Genomic DNA, 26,415 nt, shown 5'->3' with positions numbered 1-26,415 from the left:
GGGTAGTGGTGGTAGTGGCAGCAGTGGATTGGAGGCTGTCTTTCCCTTTGTTCAGTCTATCTTCTTTGACTAGTCTATGCAGAAGGATTTCTAACCCTGAGACTTTGAATTCCCCTAGATGTATCTTTCAGTAGTAGGAAAGAATAAGACACATTAGTTCATGTCTCTAGATTTATCCATGGTTGGCACTTCTCAGAATCATTTGCGTACAAGCTGTCTTCTTGACACTTGCATTCCTGGGACATAGCATAGTGCCACGCCTGCTACATAGTCAGTCTTCAGTAAAAATTTGTGGAGTGAAAGAGTAAACTTGCACGAGGACGCAGGTTATACTCTTGGATGAACTCATCGGATTTAAATGTCCCACCTCCAGAGGTACACAAGGTCATCAGGTAGCTGTCTATCCCGTCGGAATGCACCTGCTCTCACACCATGACCAGCATTGGCAATGGAGCTGCCCTTCTATTCTAACAGGCTGGGAAGACTTCCTGGGAGCCTCCTGGATGTCATCCTGGCCTGATCCATTTCTGCCCTGATTCTGCACTGACTGATCACAACAAACAGTGGAGAAAATGGCACGTCCCACCAGCAAATTCTGGAGCGTCCATGCCTCTCTCCTTAGCCCCTTTTCTGATGCATCAGGAATGAGAGGCATGTTTCGCCCCTGGAGACATTCTTCTTGGCAGCTGGGAGGGATTACAGAAGTAGTTCCAAATCTAGTGTCTCTGTAACCCATATTCTACCCTTCTACCCTTCTATTCCTTGGAAAAAAGGAATAATCACATGTCTACCTTGTAGTGTTCTTGTGGCTTTTAGGTATGTGGCCTACAGTAAGGGCTCAATAAATGGTAGTAATTCTTTTTTTGTAATTTTTTTAATACTTATTTTTGACAGAGAGACAGACAGACAGACAGACTGTGAGTGGGGGAGGGACAGAGAGAGAGGAAGACACAGAATCTGAAGCAGGCTCCAGGCACTGAGCTGTCAGCACAGAGCTGGACGCGGGGCTCAAACTCACGAACTGCAAGATCATGACCCGAGCTGAAGGTGGACACTTAACTGACTGAGCCACCCAGGTGCCTAAATGGTAGTAATTCTTAACAACAGTAGCATTTATTATTTCTATCATTAGTGGAGAGATTAACATAAAAAGTGGTGAGGGGCGCCTGGGTGGCTCAGTCGGTTGGGCGTCCGACTTCGGCTCAGGTCACGATCTCGCGGTCCGTGAGTTCGAGCCCCACGTCGGGCTCTGGGCTGATGGCTCAGAGCCTGGAGCCTGCTAATGATTCTGTGTCTCCCTCTCTCTCTGCCCCTTCCCCGTTCATGCTCTGTCTCTCTCTGTCTCAAAAATAAATAAAACGTTAAAAAAAAAAATTAAAAAAAAAAAGTGGTGAATAATGATAGACCATAGACTTTGCATATCTCTTTTGCATGGAACACATGTGGCTTGGATTCATTTTGGATACCCTGATCTGGAAACTGAGCCCACAGTGTCCCCTGAATAGATCATATGTTGTTGGGGGGGGTTGTTGAGAAAGACGAGGATGACCTGTAGGCAACTGGGTTTAGGTGCTGTTCTGTTGAACGAGGAATACGAGTTGGAGACCAAACAGTCTTAGATTTAAATTTCAGACTTGCTTCTCACTGGCTGCGTGACCCTAGGTAAGTTACGAGGTGAACCTTGGTTTCTTTGTGTGTCCGGTGAGGTTAATAATACTGACCACATCTGTTCCTTGGGAAGAATATGGAAAATAAAGTGTAAATGGAGCAAGGGTGGAGATTTGTTTTCTAGGCAGCTCTGGACTGCAGGTAATGGAAAGACTGAAGTGCTTTTGGGATTAGAGCTGCCTGCAGCCTTTATCAGTCTCTGGAGTTGATGTGTTGTTCCCCCAAACCCTGGAACAAAGTCAAGGAGGGGGTGAAGGAAGGAAGGAAGAGGGGTGACAAGAATATGGATGGAAATGTAAACACATGGAGTGCAGGTGGCAGGCTACATGCCCATAGCAAGCAGTCGACAGAGGATTCACTTATTGTTCTGATTGCTATTATTATTAAACATGTGGAAAGCAATTCAGGTAGAAAGGAGAACTCAAGCAAACACAGGCTGATCCTAGGCTGAATTTGGTCTAAGTTACAAAGCACCATGTGCGATCCACAAAGCGTGGACACTGAGACAGGCTGTTTCCCATCCGCCCCCCTACAACTTGTAATCCCACCCACTGACTCTGTGTGTTGAACAGGAAGAGCTCTTTAAAGGGTGCTTGGTGTGTGTGCCTTTGTGAGTAGAAGGAAAGCACGCTAATGTATGGAATGTGAGACACCGTGCCGGGCACATCCTCTAAATCATCTCATTTAATCGTCACACAATCTTATGAGGGAGATACTGTTATTGTATGTATTTTAGCAGTGATGAAACTGAAGCTCAGAGAGGAGAAGTGACTTACCCAAGGTCAACCAGCTGGTAAGTGTAGGGACAATATTGAACCCAGACCTCTCTGTCCCTTACTCTCTGTAGTGCTGTCGCTTAGAGACTCTACACCTACTACCTGGGATAGCTCCATTTGACATTTGGGGGATTTGAGGCTTCACAGCTTCACAACCAGCTTGCAGCAACGCGGGACTCGTCCCCAGTTCTCCTGACTGCCAACCCCACTATCTCACCCTGGTGGCTCACACATCATTGGAACTGACAGTGCAAGAATATCCCATTCCTTCTCCTTCTCTTCCTGCCTTTCTTGGCCTTCTTCCAGGACTTTGGAGGAACAATAAACCAACTCAAGAGGCAGGGAAAGGCTGTAGGAAGCTCAAACCCCAAACCCATTTGGTCCTTTAATGACTTCCAAGTGAGTTGCCTGGGAGACAAACCCCTTTCCCCGCACCCTCACCTTGCCCTAATAGGTCAGTGGGCAACAGCCAGACGAAAAGACTGACATACATTGCTCCTCTCAATCCAGACCCCCCCCCCTTAATTCAGAGATGCACCACATAATGGTGAGACTTAGAAACCAGGCAGCCCTGGTCTGGAACTCAGCTCTGCCTTTCTTGAGCTTTGTGATCTTGGGTAATTCACCTGTTCTCTCTGAGCCTCAGGACCTTCATGTGTAAAATAGGGCTATGGGGCGCCTGGGTGGCACAGTCAGTTAAGTGTCTGACTTCAGCCAGGTCACGATCTCGCGGTCCGTGAGTTCGAGCCCCGCATCGGGCTCTGGGCTGATGGCTCAGAGCCTGGAGCCTGTTTCCGATTCTGTGTCTTCCTCTCTCTCTGCCCCTCCCCCGTTCATGCTCTGTCTCTCTCTGTCCCAAAAATAAATAAACGTTGAAAAAAAAATTTAAAAAAAAATAAAATAAAATAAAATAAAATAGGGCTAATAGCTCTCCCCTACTATCTCCTCTCTCTTGTGATGATTAGTTAGAAAAGTGTATATAAAATACCTGTTCTAGGGTAGACACTCATTTGAGGGTTAACAAGAGTTTTATGGTTTGGCCCAGCGAGTCTCAGGCTATAGCCTTGATGACTGTAAGCTCCTCTGCGACCACATCCTAGTCTCAAGCACAAGTGTGAAAATTCCTGGCATGTGCCATCACTCCTTGTCCATTACCCATGGCACATGCTGATCACCCATCACAGCACTTTTTCCTTCAGAGCTATAATGGCGGCCTCAGAATCCTTCTTAACACAGCACTCCAGACAGCCACTATCGATTGATTACAGATGGCATGGGAGATAGCTGAAATTTATTTGAGTCCTAGTTCTGATGAAGTTCATATTTGTTTCTCCCTCTCTACAGCCCAGGCTATCTGGCTCCAGTCTTCTTTTGTGAGTTTGTGTGTGGGTGTGACTGTGTGTGTATGTTTGAACTGTGCTTCCAGGCTGAAAGAACATTCCAGTCCTTTGCTGTTGGTTTGTTTGTATGTATCTCTGAGTTTTTAGAATTCTACTTGCCATGTGATGCCTGTGCCTTGAGATCTGCAAGAAAGATCAGCTCGTATCTGGGAAGGAGGTGGCTGGGAATCAAGTTAGAACTTGGGAAAGCAGAATCAGTGGGCAGAAGTCACCATCAGCCACCTTTAGGAGGGACACGAGAGACGGTGACTGAATATGAGTTTGAAGTCTCAGGAGGTTTCACACTCCATTGGATGACTGTGGTCTCAGGGAAGTAGGCTGAGAATCGAACAATTTATTCATTAGGGCAATGCTAGCTGTTGTAACAAGTAGACCCAGCATTTCAGTGGCTCACTACATAGAATTTTTCCTGTCACTCTGAACTATTCAGCATGGGTGTTCCTAATGAGCAAGTAGCTTTCTTCTGTGTGGTCACTCAGGGACCCAGCCTCCTCCCATCGTGTCACTCTACCAATCCTATGGCCCCCTTTACCTTTAGGTGAAGGAACTACAGATGGCACACAGCCTCTTAATGACTGTGACCTGGCAGTGACAGACATCACTATGTTCAGAGTTCACTGGGGACAGCTTGCTCCATAGCCCCCCCCAGACAGAAGGGCAGCCGGCGGTGGGGTGGGTGGGGGGGAGGTCAGAGAACGTGGTCTCTGGCTGACCCAGTCACAACCCCACACCCTTGAGAAAGCACAAGCAGGAAACAGTCAGGGACGGTCAACAAGTCAGCAGGGTGGGTCCTGCCTGGGGAAGGAGTCTGAGTTCAGATGCCACTGGGTCACCTTGGGCATGGAGGAGGGAAGCTCAAGAACCAGAGGTCACCTGGCAGGGTTCACACGGAACCCGTCTAGGGAAGTCCTGCCCTGACCAGGGACATGCCTGTGTGATCATGGTGTCAGCCATCTCCCTCCGGGGGAAAAGACGCAGCAGTCAGAGCCCAAGACATCCAGTGGTCCGGCAACACTCCGGCCAATTCTAGGTTCACCGGGAAACATTGTTACAATGTGCCTCCCCAGGCAGCCCTGTCTTTGGGGAAAGAAAACACAGTGCTGCTCGTGACAACTTCAGCAGCCCTGGTTTGCATGGCAGTTCCATTTCTCTCAGTGTGGTTTATATTTTGATCTCATGATCTGGGTTAATGAGAGTGTTCTCCTGACAGATGAGTCCCTTCCGGGCGTGCCAGCAAAATCAGGTTTCTGAACCTCCAAGGCTAGGGGCCAGAGGCTGGGGAATGTGCCAAGGTAAATGCCACCTTGTGAGGTGTCTGGGAAGCAGCCAGCACCCTCCCCTGCCTCATCACGAGACTTCTCTGGCTGGTCCGTGAGCATGTGGGAGCCACATTCACAGCCCTATAGGTCCGGGTCTGTCTCCAGCAGCATGTGGGACATTCCAGCAGCTTCTCCCTGATCTCTGGAAGGAAGGAAGCAGGAAGGAGAGGAGGTGAGAAAAAAACAATCTCGTGCTTAGTTTCCCCTCCAAAGCATACCTTGTGAGCCTCGTCTGTACAGGATTCGGAACAAAGGAATCCTGGTGCTTTGATTATTGTGTCTGCAGCAGTTGTTGAAATGAGTCTGACACTCACCAGTGCCTTAGTAGGAATTATAATTACATTGGAAGACCTGAGGCAACCAAGTAAACTGATTAGCGGCTTGCTCCGAGTTGATAGATTTTTTTTCCCTCTGGGTCATAAACAGGGCCGTGGGAGATGAAAACTCTCTGGGTGGGAGCAGTCTGAGATGGGGCTGTGTACATCCAGGAAGCCAAACCGAATGGTGCTGACAGGTTTCCTGGAGAGACTGACTTAACAGGTGCCCGCCTGCTCCTGCACAGGATGTCTCCACTCCCTCAGGCCAGGGACAGGCTCTGATCATGGGCAGGGCTTGCTTGGGCTACAGGGGGTGTCCTCAGAGCAGACTGATGGTGATCCGACTGTTAGGTGATGCTCTGGGAAGCCCTCCCCCAGCAAAGCTGCAGCTTCTGCCAGGCATAATTATTGCATGGATAATTACACGATTCAGAGCCTGCTGGAGAATCCTGGGCTGATGCCAGAACAGAAAGGCAGGGTTCTGGGACTGCGGCCGGTTACTGCTTCTCAAAGCTGAGTCTGAAAGAAAGAGGGGAACCATTCAGCTTCCTAAGAATCCTACCTGGCAGGGCCAGGACTTGGCAGACATAAAGCCAAGAGAGGTGGGAAGCTGATGCATTCTGTCTTCTTCTACCCACCCTCTTCAGGGCAGGAGCCCCCAGAGTTCTAGCCCAAGCCCCCTTGTGCACTCCCTCCAGGCCTCGCCTCCCTGGGAGAGCCCATCCCCTCCCACTAGCACCTGCATGCTGATGGTGCCAAGCTCCCCGGCACCCACGTTGCCCTCTGAGCTTTAGCCGCACATCCCCAAATGCATGCTGGGCATCTCCTTCAGAAGCAGCTCATCACACCCCAACCTCAGCTCTGCTCCCTTTACCCCAATCTGCCCCTCTTCCAGTATTCTCCTTTCAGCCAGCAACACCTCATTGTCCCAGACCAGACCCCCAGGTAGAAACCTGAATCCTGATCTCCTCCTCCACCGTCCTCACGTCATGTGAGGCCACATCATGTCGTTTCATTCTGCCTCTCCTCCCACCCCACTTGCACGGCCCAGGACCAGGCTCCCTGGTCATCTCCAGCTTTCTTGTAGTGGCCTCCTCACTGGCTTCCTTACCTCCACCCTCACCCCCTTGAGACCATCCTCCCACTGCCTCAGATCTCTCTCTTTCAGTGTAAATTTGGTTGCATCTTTCCATTCTTAGTGCCTCCAATGTTTTCCCATCACCCTCAGCATCAGCTTTACCCCTTCAGGCTGCCTAAGGCCCTTCCTAATCTGGCCTTGCTCCCACACTGCATCTCCTGCCATTCTCATGACAACCAAGCCTATTGGATGTCGCTGTGCACTTCTGGCTCCGCAAAAGTGGCTTTGTCGTGCCTGAAAATATGTGTGGAATGGGAGAATGTAAGATGAATGATCCAGGCTCTGGAGCCAGCCTCTCTGGGTTTGAATCTTGGCTCCGTCCCCTGCTAGCTGTGTGACTTTGAACAAACGACTTGACCCCTCTGCTCTTCTCTCTTCGCATCTATAACATAGCAATGATAGTTACAATAGAACCTATCCCATGGGGTTCTTGGGAGGATTCAGCGAAATAATTCATGTAAAGCACTCAGAACATAATTAGTGCACAGTAGCTATTTTATCTAGTTTTCTGCATGTCCCAAGGTGGATACTCACAAAATGTCAAATCCAGAAAGAAAAAAGATTCCAAAGAGTTCACATCTTCATTGTACAGAGAAAGAAACTGAGGTTCTGAGAGGGGAAGGGCTTCACCCTGGCCACCCTTGGAGGCTGACCCCTGAACGCCAGTCTGGAGCTCTCTGTTCTGCTGCCCTGCCCACCTAGTGTAGGAGCTAGATAGCTCCCTGTCTCTAGGTAGGTCCCTGTCTTTGGTGTCCGAAGGGCCTGTCCCAGAGGGGCTGGGCTTGTACTCTGCCAGGTGCCTGGGTCCTAACCCTGACTCTAGTGCTTACCATTTGGGTGACCTCAGACAAGTGACTTAACCTCTCTAAGCCTCTGTTTGTTTTTCTATAAAATGGGGGTTTCATAATAGCACCTGCTTCATAGGATTTTGTGGGAATAAAGGACATCATCCGTGTAAAAGCCACTAGGTCATGCCTGACACTTAGCAAAGGCTCCACACACACCTAATAGTGAGATAACACCGGGAATAAAGAGTGCCCAGTATCTGTAGGACATCCATCCCTGCGCACGATCGGTGAGTATTTCTTCCTTGGAATGCACAGGAAGGAAGACCTCTGTGAACACCCTACATAGATCTTTGCAGATTGGCAGTTTTTCCTCGAGTTAATTAGGAAGCCTTGACCTTTCCTGCCACGTGGGTCTCTGACTCAGACCGAAGTTTTGCAGTGACAGCAGAATGTGGTGAAAAGCCAGCCCCTTTCTCAGACAACTGAGGAGAGGCAGGGGTGTTCTGAAAGTGTCTCCTGGAGTGGGATGGAGGTGCCGTCTGACTCCCCAGGGAGTTGAAGGGAGTTTGGTTGAAGGGAGTAATGCAAGTAACTGTCTTTCTGTTGTCCCCGTCAGCAAGGGGCATGCTGACAGTGCCTCCTACCCGGTGTCCCGTGCCCAGAAGCCTCCTCTCTGCACAGGGCTCTGCGTCAGAGTCACCAGGGAAACGGGGCTGCTGAGAAAGCCAGAGCCAGCCAGGCTGCTCTCCTGGGGCAACATTCACTCTGTGCAATTCCGTCTTACAACCACCTTGGAGTCTCTCCCAGGTGCCAGGCCCGTGCTCAGCCCTGCTGAGTCCCACGTTTGAGGTTCCCACTCTATGCCCGGACTGTTAGGCACTTTCATCTATGGCTGTGTTCAAAACCTGGCTCCTCCACCTTCCAGCTGTGTGAACTTGCCAGGCTCATGTCACCTTCCTGGGGACCTAGTTTCCTCACTTGTAAAGGCCAGTTTGTATGTTGTGACTCTCAAGTCAGAGCTAAGTCTGCAGAGCTTAGAACAGTGCCTGGCCAGTAGTACATGCTCAAAATCATCAACCTGACATGGAGCCCATTTCTGCTGATGAGGGAGAGGTCCATGAAGTCAAGGGACGTGCTTGGGGGCAATCGAACCCAGGCCCATCAAGTTTCAAATCCTGGGCTTTGCTGCTCTTTCTGAGCTGTGTTGGATCTGTCACTGGAGAGGTTCATTCATCCTCCAGCATATCAGATATGTACTGCACCAGATCGTGCCTCTTTTTAAGTGAAGATCTGTCCTTCTGGGCCTTGAAGATTTGCTGGAACTGGAGAATCACCAGTGGAATGCAGGTCATAACATTTGGGAGGGAAAAACTGAGACATTGTTGGCCACATCCATCCTGTCCCCAGTGTTCAAAGCTTCTCTGCCCAGCCTCACAGCTACACCTCACACCTCCCTCTGACGAGTCATTCTGTGTCCACTGGGACTTGGCACAGGTATCACCTGCCTGAGGAAGCCATCCCTTGTCTTTCCTCCATCCCAAGACTGGCTTAGGTGAGCCTTCTCTATGCTTCAAGACACTGCTGCTCATAGGAGCCCAGCACGGAGCTCCAGGCCATGAAACTTTAAGGTCAGAGAGCAAGCCTACCATTTACAGTGCCCGACACATGGCAGGAGTTAAATAAAGCTATATATTTACCTACTTATTTGCCAGTATTCTGCCTCATTACAAAAAAAGAGTTGAGACAACTGAATGAATGAATGTTTGCAGAGCTGAATTAGACTGAGGTGGGGTGCTGACCCGGGAGGAACTATGTGGGCCTGACATCAGGAAGATCAAGGCGAGAATTCTGAACCTGATGCTATTGCTTCTGTAGAACTTCAGAGAAGTCCTTTTATCTCCTACAGCCTAAGTTAGCTCTCCCATTAAACGGGGCTCTGAATGTTGTAAAGACCCAGTGTGAGGCCATATGCTGAGGTCAGCAGCTCAGAGCTGTGGCAGAACCAAGCAGAGGACTTTGACATTGGCCTTTTAGAATATTCACGAATGATTGGAAGACAGCGTGGCAGGTGGTCATTGATTATTTTGCAAAGGTGCAAACTTGGATGGTGCTCTTTGGAGGCCTGGAAGTGTGGGAGGGTCAGTGGGCTTAGAAATTTGCACATGTGCTTGCACACTCACACACCCACCCCTAGCGCACACATCTCAAAGCGATTGCATTTTCCTGTATCTGCCCTTGAGCTCTCAGTGATAGCCAAAGTACTTAAAAAACAACAACAACAAAAAAAAAACACCTTGAAGACTAATGATGTAATCTGATGTTACATAGCATTTATTTGGGGTCAGAGTTTTATTTCAATAGTTTCAAAAACAATATTGTTCTGTATTTATAGAAACACAGCAGTTCTGAAGGGGTCATTTCCTTTTCAGTTCTCCTTTACTGCTTGTTTGGGGGAGATGGGAGGCCGCAGTGGCATTTGTGAGCTGGAAGATCTGGGAAGGCCTCTGGAGCTTCCCTGAGAGCCAAGGATTGGCTGCAGTAGGAACTGGATGATTTCTGCCCGGGGCCTGCCCTGGAGGAAACCTGCATCTCAGCAGCCAGTTCCACCCAAGCTGGTCTGGCTCAGCATCCCAGCTGTTCTGGAGTCTGAGGCTGCTGCAGCTCCCTGGCCCCTACCGCCCTACCCCCTTACCCCCCACCCCCACCTCATCCTGATCCAGTCAGCAGGCCCTTTTTGCAGGATTGAGCTGCAGGTGAATGGTCTCTGGTATCTGGAGAGCTGTTTTGAAGGCCTCAGACCCTCTCATCACTATGTGGACTAGTGCGAAGGACTGCCAGCCAGACTTCATTTCGCTGTGATCTTTGCTAGCAGGACAACCTTTCTTGTCTATAATGGGCCACCCTGCATGGCTGGCATGGACAGTAAATGAGAAGTGTTGTGCCTAGTGCCTGGGGCACAGCAGGAGCTCCAGAAAACTTGGTTCATTCTCTTAAGGTGTCTGGAAGATGATTGGAAACAAATGCCCCAGAACACGATGTAGCTGATATGGGACGAGTCCCAGGCTTATTTGGAAAGATGAGGGCTTTGTGGGATGTTAGAGTAAATAGGGCCCATTACCTCCCACTCCATACTCTCTGCCTTAGGCAAGAAATATGGGACCCATTCTGGGACCAAAGATGTCACAGGATCACTGACACCTAGTCAGAGAAATCGAAGGAAGGGTCTACAAGGACTTTAGGCAGTCTTTCATTTGGGAAGGAGGAAACTTCTCTCAGGGAAGTTTAATTATAAAACGGGGGTTTCATAATAGCACCTGCTTCATAGGATTTTGTGGGAATAAAGGACATCATCCGTGTAAAAGCCACTAGGTCATGCCTGACACTTAGCAAAGGCTCCACACACACCTAATAGTAAGATAACACCGGGAATAAAGAGTGCCCAGTATCTGTAGGGCATCCATCCCTGCGCACGATCAGTGAGTATTTCTTCCTTGGAATGCACAGTCTCTAAATGCAAGTGGAAATGTCATTCCACATAGGGTAATGCTCTGATTTTGAGATTGGAGCCCAGTGGGCTCCATTAAACTATTCAACAGAGCTGACGGTCTTATTAAAGAGGAGATGGCCACTAGCCTCAAAGATGGGCTTGTGGACCCTTTGTGGGATGAAGGGTGAGTGAGCATTCCATCCGTGTTGGCCAGGACCTTTTCGGTTTTAAACCGCAAAGAGCCAACTCTTACTGTTTAGGAAGAAAAGAGGATTTGCTGGTTTATGTAATAGGAAGGCCAGGATAGAGTTAACTTCAGTCACACCTGCATCCAGGTGCTCAAAGAAAATGTCAACAAGAATCTATTGATTTCCATTTCTCTCAGATCTGTTCTCCTCTTGTTGGGCTTTGTTCTCAGGAGAGCTCTAACCTTGGGGTGCCAAGAGTAGTCACCAGCAGCCCCAGACTTATACCCTGCCAGGTCAGCAACCTCCATGGGAAAGCTTCTCCTCACCAGTCACAGGAAAAGTCTCAGGGATGGCTCTCATTGGCCTAGATTCATCATGTGCTATGCTTTGATTGGCCAGCATCTGGGACAAGGAGAATTCCGTCTCATCAACCAAATGGACTATAATTGGAGAGTAGGAAAACCAAGGAGCTCTTCCTAGAAGAGGAATGGTTGCTGGGCCAGCATAAACAACAGATGTCACTGCCTTGTAAAAGGATGCAAGGTGTTGGTAAAACCTAACCTCATGCAGAGAACCTGCTCACCCTCCCCTCCAGTCTGAATAATCATATCATTCCTTCTTATGTGTGCTGGGCACCTGCTTTGTGTTAGGTGCTGTGCTTGTTGTTGAACACGCCTCTTCTTGTGGACCTCTGAGATTGGTTCTGTTACCAATATTCCCATTTGATAGATGGCAAACTGTACACTTACAACGTAAAGGAACAGAGTGGCCCAGAGTTAGAGCTTATACATGGCAGAGTTTGGATTTGAACCCGCATTAAACAGTCTGACATCAGAGTGTAGACTCTTAGTCATATACTCTTCCCCAAAATGTGCCTCACAACTTCCCCCCTCCATGCTTTTGTTCTTGTTGGTCTGTAGACTTTAGGTACCCTTCTTTCCACTCCTTGCTCACTTGCAAAACTTGTCCTTGAATGCTCTCTCCTCTGAATAATTTCCTCCAGGATTAATACCAGGAGAGCTGCTTTTCTGCACCACCATGGTCGCCAGCTCAGCTCATTACAGAACTGGTGGGGGAGGGGTGTTTGTTTCTCCTAGATGGCCAGCTCTTGGTGGGCAGAGACTATATCTCTCATCTACTACTCTAGCTCCCCCTTGCATGTTCATCAAATGTCTGATTGTTTAGATAGCAACACAGATACAATCAAAGCACAGCAGGTTGCTGGGACTTCAGGATGGGAGTATTATGTTGGTGATGACCTCATAGCTATTGAGTATTATGTTAATGGCCGCCAATGTGTCAGGTACTATACTAGGGGCTTTGCGAACTGCTCCTTTTAATCATCCTAATGATGTTATTACTCTTCTCATTTTGTAGATGAGGAAACTTGAACTCAAAGAGGTGAGATGATCTGCCCAAAGTCTAGCATATCACGTAGCTGGATTTCAAGGAAAAGGATGGACTGCCCTACTCCCTCTCACCCCCTGCCTCACATACCCAGGGAGATACCCACAAGACTGGCCCCTTAGCTGGGCAGTTTGTGGCTTTCCATGATCTATTGAACATTTTTTCTATGTTTGGAGAATTCCCAACATCAGAAATTCCCCCTCCTTAAGGTGGGAACTCACACTCAGACTTCCTACCACCCTTGCATCTAAGGCTAAGATAGCATAGCGACCCAGGTGAGGCTTTATTTGGAAGAGGTATACCTGAGGGAATGGATCAATTATGGAGTCAATTTGTGATGAAGGTGGCAGCAGAGGCCAGCAGCTCTCTGGATGTCATGGTGGGGAAGTTCTGGGGTCTCCTTCTATTGTGTCCATGGCACCTATGTTGAGCAGTGGGGATAGCAGTTGGGGTCTTTCCTGGAGAGGCCTCCATGATAGTGCTTGAAACTTAACCCAGGTAAGTTGGCCTCCAAATCTAACACCTGGACCCTCTTGGAAACTCTCTGAATTACCAAATATCCTTTAATAAATTCCTTCCCTAGATAAACCAACTGGAGGGGATACCATAGTTTGCCACCAAGATCCCTGATGGTAGACCCATCATCATCCTCATACATGGTCCTGTGGGAAGGCAGTGTGAGCTCTGGACTGTCCATAGAAGCAGGTGAGGATGTGGCAACAAACAGGGAATCAGAGAGGGGAATTGTTACATCAGTAGGTCTTTGGAAGCTTTTGTCTTCTACATCAGCACTTTCAAACTTTTGTGCACACACATCACCTGGGGATCTGTTGTGCTAACGTGCAAATTCTGATATAAGAGGTCAGGACTAGGACCTGGGATCTTACATTTCCAGCTCTCCCCCCACTCGGGTTTTGCTGATGCTGGTAGTCTAAGGACTACTAGAAAGGTGGTGAGGTTCCTGTGACCCTTAGGCCTCAGACAAAACGTTACACATTACATAAGTGCTGACTACAGTTTCATGAAAAAATGAGCTCAAATCCTTCCCTGGCAAGTCCACTACTAACAATCGTTCCAATCTTTGGTAATATCGGTCCTAAGGTACGGAGAGCTTCAAATCTCATAACTAGCGTGCTTTGCTATGCCTCTCCTGCTCCTAACGAGGAGTAATTTGCTTTGTTGAATAAACAGGATTGGTTCCTTTGCCCCACGGGGCAGTATGATAGGAATGTGGCGTGCTTTTTTTACCTCTAACTCAGCCCAGAGAGTGCCACAGTGTGCCAACAGTGTGTGAGGCACTGCAGGAACCCCAGTCCCCTGCCCATGGGAAGCAGCTCCTTGAGACAGAAAAGCCTCTGAAATCTTCACTGAAATCTTCGTCACTTACAAACATCCAAGTCCTGACCTTATCTCTTTCCAAACGAATTCATACTATTTTCCACTGATACCCGGTCTTAGGCCACTCTCAACTCCCTGAAGAGAACTACCGTCTATCTGCCAAACCTTTCCATAGGCAGTTCCCAAGCCTGGGATACCCTCATTGCTACCAACGGTATCCTCCGTGACCTGCAACTCCAGTTCCTGAGTCACCTCCTCTAAGAAGCCATCCATGACCCTTCCTTTTTTTAGTCCTTAGGCTGACCTAAATCCTGGAGATCAGTACCTCATTTTAAGACTTTTTCTTGGCTTAGAGCCTGCAGCAAACTCAGACCACAGACTTGGGCCTGTAAGAACTGTTGTTTCCTTTATTTTTCAGGAACCCAACTTAATTCCAACTTCAAGCTCCCATTATGCCAAGTGAAAGACACAAAATCTTAGTCAACTTGGGTTTTCCACCCTCTTCTCTGGAGTTGCATTTCCATGTCTGGCAGATTCCATCTCAGGCAAGGGTGCTGAAGTACAGAGCAGGGTTGAGGGCATTTGGTCCTCTGTCTTCTGTCTGTGTTGGCATCTACCCAGATGTCCTTGAGCCATCTTGCCTCAGATCACAGGTCGGTGCTGATCCCTGGGGTATTCTCATCTTAACTTCAAGGGCTCTTGAGTCCAGTTCATTCTTCCCTCCCCCTTGGGCACAAAGAGATATTGAGCTTTGTGGAATGAGGTCCTCTGACACCACCTCAGACCCACTGCCCTGGACACCCTGGAAAACCATCTTGGTGCCTAGATCATGGGCCACAAAGCTGCCTGGCTACCCTCTGCTCTCTTCCAGCTATGTAAGGAGTGTCTGCCTCCCTCTGCCCAGGAGACTGGGTTAGGGGGCAGGGTGACAGCCCCTTTCAGATGACCACCAATAAGTGCCTCATCTTCCTTCCCTTTTGATTCTCCTCCTCCTCCTCACCCTGGTCCAGGCACATTTTATGTACAGGGCAGGGAATGGAAAGGCGAGGTTCAGGTTTCTCTGACCAGGCTTGTTGGTCTTCCATGTCTGTTGTTTTTGTGTGCGTCCTTCAAAGCTCTGGGCTTTTGGAATTCAGAGAGCCCAAGAGATCAAAAAGCTTTTCTCTCATGTCTGTAAGTCCTTGCCCACAGTTGTCCAAGTCTGTTTAGAGGCTCAGAAGTCAAGCAGTGCCTTTTTGGTCATCTGCTTCCTGGAAATGGTTGGTGTGGAACACTGCTTGCCTCCCAAATTGGGGAAGGGTCTCTGGGCATTGAGAATACCAGGAAAGGAGAACACATGGATCAGAGGGCTCAGAGAGGGGAAAGGAGGCGTCTCCCTCATCTCTACATTTGGGGCATCGTGTGGGGAGGGTTCATTTGAGCCAACACTTATGGGGCCTCACTGGTGAGCCAGGCACTCCTTTCCTCATGCTATCTCACAATCGAATGCGGCATGTACTGTTTTTATCCTGATTCTTCACCCAAGGAAACTAATGCAGACAGGGTTGGCTCACTTGCCTGAGGTCACGCTGCCAGAGCCCACAGCCCCGCTAACAGCCCAAGCCTCAGGAGCCTTACCCACTGGGCTCTATGGCACATGGCCCAGTGGCTGGTACGTGGTAGGGCCCAGCAGATGGACCTCTGCTCTGTAACCTCCTAGTGACGTGGCATCAGATCAGCGGCTCAACACCTCTAGGCCTCGCTTTGGTCATCTTTACGATGTGGGTAATCGGCTCTTCAGCCAAGGGCCGCTGCGGACGTAAGTGGCTCCGGTTAAAGTTTGACCAAACGAGCTCAGACTTTGCATCCTAAGACTTGTGTGCACAAAGTTTAAGTTTCATCTCTTAGATCACAACCCTTGGGAAGTCATAGCCCCTCTCCAAATATCAGTCTCCTGATCTACAAACTGGGCACACCCGATGTCTCCGATGACATTGTAAACAAATGTCAGTTCTGGCAGAGAGTAGGGCAGGAGGGTGACGGACTTGACAAGGTAGGTTATGGGGCCATGCCCCCAAATGTTTTCCTGGGTCATTGTTGGGTCATTGGTTTGGTATGGCCCCAGAATGCATCTAGCCCCAGCCTCCAGGCAGTCTCTGACCCATACCAGCTCCAGGCAAGACCGGCTACATGGCCCAAGGCTGAGGCCCGGGAGACGTGAGCCTGTGCGGTGATGCACGGGGCCTCTTTGGAGTGGGGCCAGGGCAGCCGCCTCCCAGCCTAGGACACTGCTTTGAGCAGAAGCCTCCTCCTGTGTGCAGTGGCCCGTGCTGCCTGCCTCGGTTTCTCGGAGAGAGTCTGATGAATGTGTCTCCCCCCACAGCAGTAGCTGCTTCATTTATTTGTTCTCAAAGTTTCCATTTCTCATTAGCTGCTAAATTGTCCCTATGGCAGCAGACCCTATGGTGGCTGACTCAGCCAGTGAGGGCTGCAGGGGCTGCAAGGCCTACGGTCCCAGGGCCACTCCAGCAACCCGGAAGGGGACCAGGAGCAGTGGTGCCTGCCAGGCTCAGTCTCAGAAGGCACAGACTAGGTTAGCTCCTGTCCCTGGAGACTTTAGGAGGGGGTGCCCTTGTCCCCCACTCCCCAGCTTTGACCTCTGGCCTCACAGCTCAGTGCCCATGGATGAAGGAAGAGAAAGGAAGGCATGAGCTTTCTTTGACATGGTTACTCTGAGCTAGAGGCCACGAGGAAAGGCCAGCAGCTTTTGTGGGATAGAAGAAGCCAGAAGACAGGTGTCTGAGCCTGTTCTGGCTGCTGTAACAAAATGCTATAGCCTGGGTGTCTTGTAAACAACAACAGTCATTTCTCACAGTTCTGGAAGCTGTGAAGTCTAAGATCAAGGCTTTGCCAGGTTTCTGTGTGGAGAGAGCCCACTTCCTAGGTCATAGAAGGACACCTGCTCACTGTGTCCTCACAAAGTGGGGGGGGGTGGGTGAGAGAGCTCCCTGGGGCCTCTTTTACAGGGCACTAATCCCATTCAGGAGGGCCCCACCCTCATGACCCAAGCATCTCCCAAAAGCCCCACATTCTAATATCAGCTCATTGGTGATTAGGTTTCAACATATGAATTTGGGGGGGGGGGGTGGTGGATATAAACATTCAGACCAAGCAACAGGGCCCTGGGTGTTGCACATTACTTTGCTTCCCCAGCAACATCTAGTAGGTACATAACGAGCACCCTGCTCATGTTAATAAAGGACCAGAGGAAAGATGGGAGGGAATGCTTTCAGAGGCTCCCTCCTATTTAATCCCAAACTCTTTGTAACTCCGGAACCACCCCACCCCTGTTATTCTACCATGTGAATGATCACCCTCTGGAAACCTGCAGGAAGTTCTGAAATCGCCAGCCCCATCCCTTGCCTCTCACACTCGTAGAGGCCTTTCCCTAAATAAACACTTGCCTCCTGTGTGCATTCAGGGAGTGGAAATTAACATCACTGCAAATCTAACTCAAACATAATTAAGAAGGTAAATCTACTTTTGAATAAAAAAAATCTCATCGTTCATCTCTAGACCAAATAAATAAAATTTCAGGTCTCTGAGATCTGCAGCATCACCTGAGCTGGGTTCTGCTTCTGTCTGCCAGAGCATCAGGGTGGGAGAGAATTGTCTAAAGAATCTCCTCCTCTGGCCCCCCCAGGGCAGAAATGGAGCTCGGACTCATCACCGGTGAAGTGGCACTAGTAACCCCTCTCTTAGATGGGGGTGCCAGGGATTAGAGGTGATGCCAGCCGAGGGCCCAGATGAGACTCTCTTTCAGAATATAAACTCCATAAAAGGAAGATTTTGTTTGTTCTTTGCAGTATCCCAGTGCCTCACACATGGTGCTTAGTAAAAACAAAACCATCAAACTCCAAAACCCAGAGAGTGGCAGTGGCTTGTCCAGGCACACACAGCACATCAGAGCAGAGTCTAGATTCAAACTGAGAACTCCTAGTCCTGACCTGAGAGCTCCTTTCACTGGCCCAGGGGAGGGGTAGTTTGCTGTCTCATTCCACCAAATTACTACTGTCTGTCCTTGGGTACCACCTTACTTTCCCTGGAACTCAGTTTTCCCATCAGCAGAATGGGAATATTATTAGAGAGAGAGCCAGACCTCCACTTTAGGAAAAGGCAGAGCCTTCTCTCACTTTCTCCCAAGAGATGACCATTTGCTGTCCAGACTGGCCCGAACTTTTCCTCTACCATCATCAATATGCCCCTCTCCTCCTCTGACCCTTCTTTTCTCACTCCACCCTCCCCAAGGATAAAATAAGGAAGGCAAACATTTCCCTGTTGCCAGCCCAGTCCCAACTGTCAAGCTAGAGGGAGGGGGGAGAGACCAGAATGTCCCCTCCCCCTCCACACACCTGCTGAGAACTTAGGGAGAGGGGAGCTGCCTTGGGCTGGTTCTCTGTGATTTAACTCTCCCTCCTTCCCTCACCTGCAGTGCACTGGAGTTAAAAATGACCTTGGCAAACAGCCTTATGTATTATCTGTCTAGTGCAGAGAACAGAGTCAAAGAAAACCCATTCAGAAGCCTGGAGAGCTGCTGGGGGAGGAAGGGGGAAGGGAAGGTAAAGGACAGGAAAGAAGGGAGGCAGGATAGTAGGAAATGTCTCTGGGGCGTTAGACAAGATGGATTAAGAAGAAGAGAGTCAAACCTATGAAGCTCTGCTCGGGAAAAATCATTGCTGAGGAGAGATTATGCCTCACAGCTTCACTGGAACAGGGCTTCTCAAAGTGAGAAGGGGGAAGAGCCCACTCTCCCTGGACCCCCACCCTCACAGCCATTCTTGACATAGGCCACCTCACTTTGGGTGGTGGCTCAGAGAGGTAGTGGCTCTGAGCTAAACAGCTTCCAGAAGCTTCTCTCCTCCTGCCAAGGCAGGATTGTGCTGAGTGATAAAAGCAACCGAGAAAAAGGGACCCCCAGGCCTCATTTCTACCATCTTGATTCTGCTGTGTGACCTTACACTGGTCACTTTACCAGTCTGAGCATATGTTCCCTTAACTGTATTTGAGGAAAATAACACCCAGCTCAGAATATTGATGAGTGGAGCCATGTGAGATAATGGTTAGGAACATGGACTTGGGGAGCGCCTAGGTGGCTCAGTTCGTTGAGCATCCAATGTCAGCTCAGGTCATGATCTCGCAGTTCGTGGGTTTGAGTCCCATGTTGGGCTCTGTGCTGACAGCTTCAGATCTGTGTCCCCCTCTCTCCCTGCCCCTCCCCCTCTCTAAAATAAATAAAGGTTAAAAAAATTAAGAGAAGAAAAGGACATGGACTTGGGAGTCAGGTGGTCCAAATTTTATAATTCTGGGCAAGTGATGTCACCCTTCTGAGCCTCAATTTCTCCATCTGTAACATGGGCATGAGCAAGTGTCTGCCCTCTACCCCTTCTCCTTGTATGAACCCTTGTGCTTGTTCGTCTCTATTTCTGCCTCCTCTTCCCTGTGGGCTGGGGCGGCCAACCTGGGGGGACCCTATCAGTGAGACCCCTGCCTCTGGCTCCTGGCTGTTCCAAATGGAGGCACCAGCAGGAGTCTAAGGGCAGAGGAAGAATGATATCAAGGTATCTACTCACAGGCTCCTCCCTGTAGGGTGGTAGTGGGTTGCCTAGGCAATTGAGAAAAGGACAGGTCTCCCTCCCCACACAGATCTTTCTGCCCCTGGGTGCTCATAGCCACCCTCCACTCTTCAGATTGGGTGCGAGAGGCTGCCACTGTTCCTTGTGTAGGGTCCTGCCCTGTCCATGTGCTTTCCCACACCCTGGCTACAGCATTGTAAATAGTCCCCCTGTTATACACTGTCTTCAAGTCACCCAATTTGAGTGGGCCATTGTGTCCTACTGGGACCATGAAGCAGCTGTCCCTGTAGCCACAGACGTGGCACTATTTCCTTTCAGGCATTTAAAGCAAGAATAATGAACACAAGCTGAGTTTAGCTCCGTGCCAAGCTGGTTACAAATGAAATCTCACTTAACCTTTCAACTAGCCAACTAGCCAACTAGCCGACTAGCCTTGGGAGGAAGCCGCTGTGGTTCTTCCCATTTTGCACATGAAGAAATGGGGGCACTGAGAATTGCTTTCAGCCAGGGCTAGGTCTCGAGCCCTTAAAGACTATCTTGGATTCCCTCCCTGGTATGAGCAGAGGGGCCTCTAAGTGCGTGTGGCTCAAACCTCCAAGGCATGTTCTCAGTAGACATATCATCCCTACACCCACTCTGAGGAACATGCCAGCCTGGAATCTGGGCTGATAATTAAACGGGTGATTTGATTGGCCCCACATGGCCTGATAAGGCAGACACACAGTACACCGTAAACATTCTGTTTGCTACATTTCTGTTTGTATTATTAATACAAAACCCTTGTATAGTAGGGTCCCCTGAGGCCAGCCCCTGCCTCTTAGCCTTGGCAACTCCTGTTTTCAACACCCCAGCAGGTTACCGCGGCTTTGGACTTCATGGGGTGGGGGTCTCCTCTTTCACTCTCACCTCTCTTCCTCCCCCTTCCCAGCCTGACTTCAAGCCTGCTGTCCCCTCCTGCTCCTCCCCTCCCCTGCATGGAGCCTAGGGAAGTGGGAGAAAACATGCATCCCCTCTGGGCTGTAAAATCTAATTAGAGACAGGACTTCACTCAGAGCGGAAGACTCAGGCCCGGAGTAGGTTTAATGCTGGAATTTCAGACCGCCTTGCCACTGGGTGTGAGGGGAGTTGAGGGAGTAGGGGAGCGGGAGCACTCTTTTAGGATAGATGGCCCTGAGCACTTCTCATATCCCATGACATGCATGGTTGTGTCCTCCAGTCCTCATTCCAGAAGCCCTCTCAACACCATGCCATGTCCTGGGCCCAAGAGATATGTAAATGATGCCCAGGTCCTGCCCTCAAAAGCGCTCAGTCCATGGGGGTGATCTTGAAGCAAATGACCAAGGAAGTTCAGTGCTCCATGCTCTCAACTCCAACTGGGGGCATCGTTCTTCCTAGGGGCCCTTCACCACATGTTCCTCTGAAGCAGAGACTTGGCCATGTCCCCTCAAGCATTCATTCATTTAACCAATATTCAGCGAATCAGTTTCTGGCCACACCTTCTCAGTCCTCATTGGCTTCTCCTCCACAGCTACCTACCAAACTGTGGCCGGCCCCAGGGCTCTAGGCCCCAGGGCTCACCCCTCTGTGGTTTCATCCATTCTGCTAGCCTTAAACATCATCACATACAATTCGCAATTCCTGTAGTCATGACCTACAAAATGCATCCTGACTGGTCAACTTCTCCTCACCTTGTCCACTACCTCCTGGTCCAAGCCAACCTCACCTCTAGCCTGGACTATTGCAGTAGTTTCCATATTGGTCTCTTTGCTACCCAACTTGCCTCTTGCAAATCATTTCACATGTCAGGCTATCACTCCCTGGCATAAACCTTTCAGGGGTTTCTTTTGGCACCTGGGATAGAATCCATACTCCTGACTATAGCCCTCAAGACACCCCCTGTCCTGACCCCATGACCTCCCAGAACTCATCTTCCACGCTCGCTGTGGATTCCTCGTGCTTTTGTAAACAGGCTCATTCCTGCCTTCAGCTGCCAGACCTTCCCAGGCTGGCAGCTCCTTCTCAGCATTCAGGCCTCAGTAAAAATGCCCCCTCCTCATATTTTGGACCGCTGTAGCTGAAGTAGGCCCTGCTCACATGGGTGTCTCACCTCACCCCCACTTTATTTTCCCAGTAGACTTGTCCCATCCTAAACGTATCTTGGGAATTTGTATGCCCTAGTGCCTATCACCCCCACTAGACTTGAGGCAGGGACTGGGTCAGCCTATTCCCTGGGATCTTTCCAACACCCACAACAGGACCTGGAACAGCATAGGTGCTAAGCAAGTTATCTTTTTTTTTTTTTTAATTTTTTTTTAATGTTTATTTATTTTTGAGAGAGAGAGAGAGAGAGAGAGAGAGAGAGACAGAGTGTGAGCCAGAGAGGGGCAGAGAGAGAGAAAGACACAGAATCCAAAGCAGGCTCCAGGCTCTGATCTGTCAGCACAGAGCCCGGTGCGGAGCTCGAACCCACGAACCGTGAGATCATGACCTGGGCCGAAGTCAGACGCTTAACCGACTGAGCCACCCGGGCACCCCAACTAAGCAGGTTATCTTTAAGGGAGTGCACGCCAAGCACGTAGCTCCAAGTTTAAGTGTATCTTCCAACCCCAGCTCTCTCCGCTCTCAGGGCTCCTCGAGTACCTTGCCTGTGAAGATCTCAGGGTGAATAAAAATGTATCCTCCCCAGTGACTTTACGCTCAAGCTGAACTAAGAGGAGATTTGATTTTTAAAATAATAGTGATAATAAGGGAGTCATCCCTCAAGCCATATCCTGGCCTCAGTGGCTCCACCAGCTGGCTGTGAGCATCTGACCTGTTCACTTCTGCTCTCAGAGCCTGAGTTCTTCCTGGGTCAAATGAGGCTCTGATACACACCGCTTCCCTTCTGGATCCCAGGGAAATCTCTTCTCACTACACACCGGGAAGACTCGAAGGGGAGACCTCCAAGATTTCTAGGCGTGGAAATCGACCCAAGAGCCTTCTTGGGCCATGGCTCCTACAGCCCATGCCCTGCAGAGAGACCAGCTGTGCTCGGTGGATGGAGCACCTGCCCCAGAGCCAATCCTCCCTCCACCCTGCAAGAGTCTCAAAAGGTATGTTGAGGCACAGTGAGGACGCTGCTGGCTGGAGCCCAGAGAGACTTCTGGCCCTGGGTTTGGCAAATAGACAATGAATCCACCTTCCTCACAAAGCACCTCCACAGTGAGCTTTTGTCCCCACGTCCTGTTGCCTGGTTCCGCTGCTCCTGTCACGGAGACTACGACTTACCCACGATTACGCGGGCTACCACGTGCTTCTCACATAACAGGTGGGGCATGCCCAAGGCCCATGTGATGAAGACTGACCCTTCCCTTAGCAAACTCCGACTAGAGGTTGAGACAATCGAGCAGTCCCCCTCCTCAGTAATAAGATATTGATGGGGACCCACCCCCAGCAGGGCCCTGAGGCAACTGACAAATCAGAAACACTGAGGGGGTTACCTTGCTCCCATGTCCACCCTAAGGGTTGCATGACACCAGCTCTTTGTTCAGACTGACGTTCCTTCAGCTGCGGAAGCTGAGGCCCCAGAAAGGCCACAGCTGGATGGGTGGGCCACACAGTGGAAGTGTGTGGTGAGTGGCACGAGAACCCCAAGCGTTTCTTGCTGGCGCTGGTGGAGGTCTTTGTGGCTGCACTGAAAGGGGTGCGGAAACCGGCAGATCTGGTGCTGCTCCCTGTGCCTTTCTGGGTTGGGCCTGAAATGTGTCCTCTCTACCTCAGTGGTCCCATCTATAGAATGGAGGTGTAGGGTTAGATGATCTCATAGGGTGACCGTAGGCAAACAACTTCTCCTTTCTGAACTCGCTTCTCCAACTATGAAACATGGGCTTGGAGAGCCTTAAAAACAAAACACACTGTGTATACTGCCCCTTGCTGAAAACAAAATAGTCCAGTACCTTGGAAGTACCAATCCTCCTTCCATTCCCCTTTGCCTCTACCTTTCTCTTAGTTTTTCTTCTTAGATTTACCACTAATGGACATATCCCTAAGCAATACATTTTAAAATATTGCATTTAATTTGAAGTTTAAATAAGTGGAATCACACTATCAAAATAATGGGCTGGATGTCCACTGGCTATATGACTTGGGACAAGTCCCTTCCCCTCTCTGGACCCTGTTTTCCCTGTCTATAAAATGGGCTGAAGGTGGCAGGTGACGGAAGGATGACCTCTGAGGCCCCTTCCTACCGTTACATGTTTCTACGCTGCAAGTGACCTGATGTTCCTCAAGTCCCCGTGACCTCTCTGTCCCGAGTGCCAGGCCTGAGGCATCCCTCTTGGATAGGTCAGTTCTCTCCCTGACCTTGAGTCTACTATGTTGTCCCTCAAGTCCGCCAACTGCGTGGCTTCTGTCTGAATTCAGAACAAACTTTTAGCCAGTCCGTGAGGGCAAGTGCTACCAGCTCCATGCATCCCACTGGGAGGGATTCACCTTTCTCAGCTGCGTGAATGACACTCTCAGCCGTGCCCCAGAAACTAGGGCTAGATGAGTCAATACTTGTCACCAGCAAGCTCTCTTCCTGAAACCTCACCCTCCATCCCCCTCCACCCCCCCACACCAGATGACGGAGTACTTTGGAGTCCTTCTCAGCAGGGACAGAACCACGAAGCACTTTCGGACCCAGTCTGGAGGATCCAAACCATAGTCAATAAAGTAGTGTTACAAAGCGGGAAGGGGTTTGTGGTCAATCAGCTTGAATCCTGTCTCTGCTGCTTGTGGGCTGTACAGCCTTAGAAAGTGCCTTCACCTCTCTGAGGTCCAGTTTGTGCATCTACAATAAGGAGATTATAATACCTACTGCACAGTTCTTAGGAGATGCAGGTCATAGATTTGAAACACCTCGGACACTGAGTGCCTGGCACATATAGAAACTCAGGGCCTGCTGGTTCCCTTCCAGGTCTCCCATCCCAGTGATACCAGTGATATCTATAAAGTAAGTTAGGAAAAAGATTCTCTACTGGCAGTTCCTGTCCTAAAGAGGTAGTCCCATCTACAGATTGATAGCACCTGGGCTCCTAGCCATACCCCCAAAAGTCAAACTGAACAATGGTAGTGATAGTTATTTGGCCATATCACACTGACCCGAGGACCTTAGTTAAGGTATGATGTGGACCCGCCAACATTTACTAAGCACCTACTATGTGGCAGACTCTGTGATGGAGAGGAAGAGAAATAGGGGAGAGAAAAATGAATAGGAAAGTGTAGCATCCAAATCAAAAGCTTAGTTTGGGACTGACTCATAAACTCCCTGTGTGGCACTGGGCAAGTTAATCGCTTAAATTCTATAGACCTCGGCTTCTAAGTCTAAATGTCTCATAGGTATGCACTCAGCAAAGTGCCTGGTTCATGGTAACTGTCAAAACCCAGGAAGTGCCAAGACTCAGTCTTGCATGGAAAAGAAAATAAGAGGCACATACCTACATACACAAAAAGAGGCTTATTGGGTAAAAGAAAGAAGACACAGACAGTCCTCATTTTTCTAAGAAAAATTGGTACCAGTGAAATACCACTGAAAGAGAAGCTTCTCAAAATAACCAGTATTCATTGTAATCGCTGAGGGAAAAAAAGTTTGAATGGGGTCATACCTTGAGAAACTGAAACTGAAAGCAGGAAAGCATTTCTTTTTTTTATCTTCTCTTAACAAAATGTAGGTTCTAATGTCAAATGGGCTCATTTTTTCAATGAAAAATAGGAATTATCAAGTGTTGATTAGGGTTTATTTTGAGGGAGGGTGAAATTTTTAAGATGGAGTTATATCTTAATGCAACGTAACATTCTTCATTTTGTGTTTGACTCTCCCAGCACGATTATATAGAGTGGCTCGTTATAAAGATTGGCTCGTTTTGAGCCAATATTTCAGAGGTTTGTCAGTTTCCCAAGGGCATCTTCTAGTCATTACATGATAAAATTATTCTCTTTTGAAACACCTGGCATCTTTGTCGATTTTCTCTTCTTCAATTCTTAACTAGTTTAACTCTGCCAATTCTTCATTGTAGTTTAAATGTCAGTGGAGCAGTTTTCCAACAGCACTTTTGCTAATTTCATGAAATTCTGATTTGTTTCAAGATTTGCATTTTTCTTCTCATCAATTTCCTTTGAATTTCCATTGCTTTTCCAGGCATTTACAACAACCAACAAGCTGAAGAAAACCAACAAATATATAGGTGAGATGAATAAGGTTAGGAAACACTGTTAATGGGGAGTACTACTTGAGTATAAACTAAATATTTAAGTAGCCAGCTCCTTAGTAAATATTTTCATGTTAGGAAGACTTATTTCTCTACCAAACCTTGTAACTGTACAGACTTGAATAATTATTTGTCAAATTTAGAGTAACTGATAACAATTTCTAAAGGAACTCAGAATAGAGAGCCTACTAGGTTGATTCTTTTTAATTGTGTATCCTAGATATTTTAACATGCACACTTAACAAAATCTAAATCTCCCTGATATCTTTACCCTTCTTTTCAGTAATGATAGTTTTACAATGTTTGGACTCTGATTACCTTCTTCCCAACTTAAATGCCATGGTTCGTTATTCTAGTTCTATCATGTTATTTTTAATCCATTTACATTTACCATACTAACTGATACAGTGGGGTTTAATTCTGCCACTTTGCTATATGTTTTCTACTTGTCATTTCTTTGTTCATTCTTTTCTTTGCTGTATTTTTTTGGAAATTAAACAAATGTTTCCATTATTCTAGGGTTTTTTAATATATTTTTTTCTTCATATTTCAGAATTATTTTTCAGTGATGACCCCACAAGTTTCGATATAAATCTTTAGCCTGTATAAGGCTTAGACATCCTAGTTTATTTTTAAGTTTGGACTTTTACTAGTTCCTGAACAACACAAGAACTTTATAACAAATGAACTCCATTGCTTTCTGTTTGCTTTTGGTGCTATTGTTGTTAAACATTTGACATCTACATATGT

General features: G+C 48.6%; 1 protein-coding gene across 3 annotated transcripts in view; it reads left to right on the top strand.

Moving 5' to 3' along the window:
• KCNIP1 (potassium voltage-gated channel interacting protein 1) overlaps positions 1–26,415 on the top strand; it is a 346,034-nt gene that overhangs the window by 144,847 nt on the left and 174,772 nt on the right. The window lies entirely within an intron of this gene.

This window comes from Leopardus geoffroyi, chromosome A1 (genome assembly GCF_018350155.1).
Source record: "Leopardus geoffroyi isolate Oge1 chromosome A1, O.geoffroyi_Oge1_pat1.0, whole genome shotgun sequence".
Classification (NCBI taxonomy): domain Eukaryota; kingdom Metazoa; phylum Chordata; class Mammalia; order Carnivora; family Felidae; genus Leopardus; species Leopardus geoffroyi.
This window is presented reverse-complemented; position numbering and strand designations above follow the sequence as displayed.